General features: G+C 46.0%; 1 pseudogene; it reads right to left on the bottom strand.

Moving 5' to 3' along the window:
* Nucleotides 1–842: 842 nt before the first annotated feature.
* Nucleotides 843–3,056, bottom strand: LOC135566234 (EMILIN-1-A-like; annotated as a pseudogene).
* Nucleotides 3,057–3,842: the final 786 nt, after the last annotated feature.

The following is a 3,842-nucleotide window of genomic DNA, read 5'->3' as shown; positions in this document are numbered from 1 at the left end:
CGCACGATAGCACATTGGTAGCAGTCAGTGACAAATATCAATCCTAAGAAAGGCTGGGCTTGGTTAAAACCCTGGAAGGGAGACCAAAGACCAGCTGTAGATAGATCAACTCTCCAGTAGGAGGTGCTGTAGATAGATCAACTCTCCAGTAGGAGGTGCTGTAGATACATCAACTCTCCAGTAGGAGGTGCTGTAGACAGATCAACTCTCCAGTAGGAGGTGCTGTAGATAGATCAACTTTCCAGTAGGAGGTGCTGTAGATAGATCAACTCTCCAGTAGGAGGTGCTGTTGATAGATCAACTCTCCAGTAGGAGGTGCTGTAGATACATCAACTCTCCAGTAGGAGGTGCTGTAGACAGATCAACTCTCCAGTAGGAGGTGCTGTAGATAGATCAACTCTCCAGTAGGAGGTGCTGTAGACAGATCAACTCTCCAGTAGGAGGTGCTGTAGATAGATCAACTCTCCAGTAGGAGGTGCTGTAGACAGATCAACTCTCCAGTAGGAGGTGCTGTAATGTAGATACATCAACTCTCCAGTAGGAGGTGCTGTAGATACATCAACTCTCCAGTAGGAGTTGCTGCCCAGCCTATAGTTGAAAATTGGTTACCATGATGACCTAATCCTGTGGTTGAAATTTCAGCCTCTATACAACAGTTGATGACGTAGATTCCACATCACAATACTTTGACATATTACGTTGAAACAACTTTGAAACAACTTTGAAACATGTTGAAACAATGTTGATTCAAACAGTTTCTGCCCAGTGGGAATTGTCTTTCTGCAAACAATGCAAACGCAGTACACTTTCTGTTAAAAACAGACAATAAAAGTATATCTAACCTCAGACATGATGTTATCCTTGGTAGAGCCCAGGTCTGTGATGGTGTTGCCATGCCTCTGGACTGTATGACCTAGCCCCTTCACAGAGTCATTCAGGGTAGTAAACCTGTACAACAGTGGTGGGTTATACTAATGATATAACATCTAATATCAAATCAGATCATCTTGTCTGTTTTATCAGAGGATATCATGCCCAAATGGGACCCTAGTTAATTTATAGTGCACTACTTTATAGCTCAGAGAGCCCAAAAGTAGTGCACTACATAGGGAATAATAGTGCCATTTGGAACGCTTAGCGGGAAGATTTACCTGATGGTGAACTTGGATAGTTCCTCTGGATGGTTTCAGGTCCGTGCCCAACCGTCCGTGGAGGGTCGTATGTCCGTCCAGGTTTTTCTTTAGGTCCGTCAGGCCGGTCTTACAGTTCCCTGTACACTCCTCCACTTCCTCCTTCAGCCTCCCCACTTCCTCCTTTTAGATAACAAACATACACAGCTATATATTCACACGTGACAGATACAACTACAGATGAGTAAACATTAACATATAGTCATCAAAATGACTTTTCATTCATGTCATTTACCTGCAGGTTGGAGCACAGCTGGGAACAAGAAGAGTCTTCAGAGTCAAACCTGTTGAGAGCAAGATGGCGGCTGTTACTGTGGTGAAAGACACTATGCTCATTTTACTTTGCTATTCAATAACTACACACACACACACACACACACACACACACACACACACACACACACACACACACACACACACACACACACAACAAATAATCAAACCTGTTGCGCAGGTTGGTCAGTTCCATTTGGCACCTCCCGATGGACGCTGTTGGTGCTGTTGGTGAAGAACTGCAGGTCTCTGTTTCTACTGTGCTACAGATGGAGCAGTCGTCCACGCTCCCGCCCCAGCGTCTCCACCTCCGTGACTATCTGATTCAGGCGCTCGCTGTCCTCCCCGTCAATCCTTTGATCTTCTTAACGTCGTTGCTGAGCTCCACCACTCTGTCTATTATAGAGTCGCCAGTCAGCGATAGGTCCTTGAGTCTGGTATCAAACTTCTGGATGTCCTCCTTGTTGGCCACTACTGTCCACTCCAGTGTCTTGACCATGTCGTCTGTCTTACGGCCCTTCCCGTTGGGGCCGCAGGTCTCGGAGCACATGTCCACTGTCCTCGACAGTTTGGTGTCGATAAAGTTTGTTGTGTTCTCTAGTTGACCCAGTCGTCGGCTGTGGTCAGTAACCGTGTCCGTCAGGACTGTGAGGTCCAGCTCCACCTTGAAGATATAGAGGAATAGTAGGTAGGTAGTCTACATGACACCCCCTGGACAGGACACCCCCTGGACAGGACACTAGTCTATCTCCTGTTTCTGTAGTGAGGCAGCTTGATGTACAGTACACCCCCTGGACAGGACACTAGTCTATCTCCTGTTTCTGTAGTGAGACAGCATGATGTACAGTACACCCCCTGGACAGGACACTAGTCTATCTCCTGTTTCTGTAGTGAGACAGCTTGATGTACCAGTACACCCCCTGGACAGGACACTAGTCTATCTCCTGTTTCTGTAGTGAGACAGCTTGATGTACCAGTACATCCCCTGGACAGGACACTAGTCTATCTCCTGTTTCTGTAGTGAGACAGCTTGATGTACCAGTACATCCCCTGGACAGGACACTAGTCTGTCGCAGGGCCTTAACCCAATCCAACATATGTTTTTAATGTAGGCCTGTACACAGCGCTGCAACAGAGAAAAGTATGATTACCTTGCCTATCCTGTAGCCGTGGTCATCCATGTGGCTGAGGACTATGTTACGGATGGTGGTGACCTCCCTCTGCAGGTTCTCCTTCATGTTGTTTCCTGTGTTGGTGAACTTCTGCTCTGTCTTCCTCACCGTGTTGTTCAGCCTCCTCTCCACCTCCCTCAGTCGACCGTTCAACTTCTCCTCCGTCACCTTCGTCCTCCCTCCTTTCTCACCTCCTCCTCCTCCTTCACCCGACCCACCACCCAGCTCCGTGTCCAGGCGCTCTTTGATGACATCATAGCCCTGTGCTGTGGCGTTAACCTTCCCCTCCGTGGTGGTCAGCCTCCTGTCCATCTCTGTGACGGTGTTGCAGCAACCCTGTGTACGTTCCATCTCCCTCCTGGTGACATCCATGTTGTGGCGATAGTGTTGCTCCATGGAACTCAGCAACTTCTCCAGAGCACTAATTCAAATCAAATAAAAATGTATCTGGTCACATACACACGTGGTTAGCAGATGTTAATGGTCACATATACACGTGGTTAGCAGATGTTAATGGTCACATATACACGTGGTTAGCAGATGTTAATGGTCACATATACACATGGTTAGCAGATGTTAATGGTCACATACACACATGGTTAGCAGATGTTAATGGTCACATATACACATGGTTAGCAGATGTTAATGGTCACATATACACATGGTTAGCAGATGTTAATGGTCACATGGTTAGCAGATGTTAATGGTCACATACACACATGGTTAGCAGATGTTAATGGTCACATACACATGGTTAGCAGATGTTAATGGTCACATACACATGGTTAGCAGATGTTAATGGTCACATATACACATGGTTAGCAGATGTTAATGGTCACATACACACATGGTTAGCAGATGTTAATGGTCACATACACATGGTTAGCAGATGTTAATGGTCACATACACATGGTTAGCAGATGTTAATGGTCACATACACATGGTTAGCAGATGTTAATGGTCACATGGTTAGCAGATGTTAATGGTCACATGGTTAGCAGATGTTAATGGTCACATGGTTAGCAGATGTTAATGGTCTCATACACATGGTTAGCAGATGTTAATGGTCACATGGTTAGCAGATGTTAATGGTCACATACACACGTGGTTAGCAGATGTTATTGGTCACATACACATGGTTAGCAGATGTTAATGGTCACATGGTTAGCAGATGTTAATGGTCACATGGTTAGCAGATGTTAATGGT

This window comes from Oncorhynchus nerka, unplaced genomic scaffold, assembly GCF_034236695.1.
Source record: "Oncorhynchus nerka isolate Pitt River unplaced genomic scaffold, Oner_Uvic_2.0 unplaced_scaffold_6557, whole genome shotgun sequence".
Lineage (NCBI taxonomy): Eukaryota > Metazoa > Chordata > Actinopteri > Salmoniformes > Salmonidae > Oncorhynchus > Oncorhynchus nerka.
The sequence above is the reverse complement of the archived record's forward strand: the minus strand, read 5'-3'. Positions and strand labels throughout refer to the sequence as shown.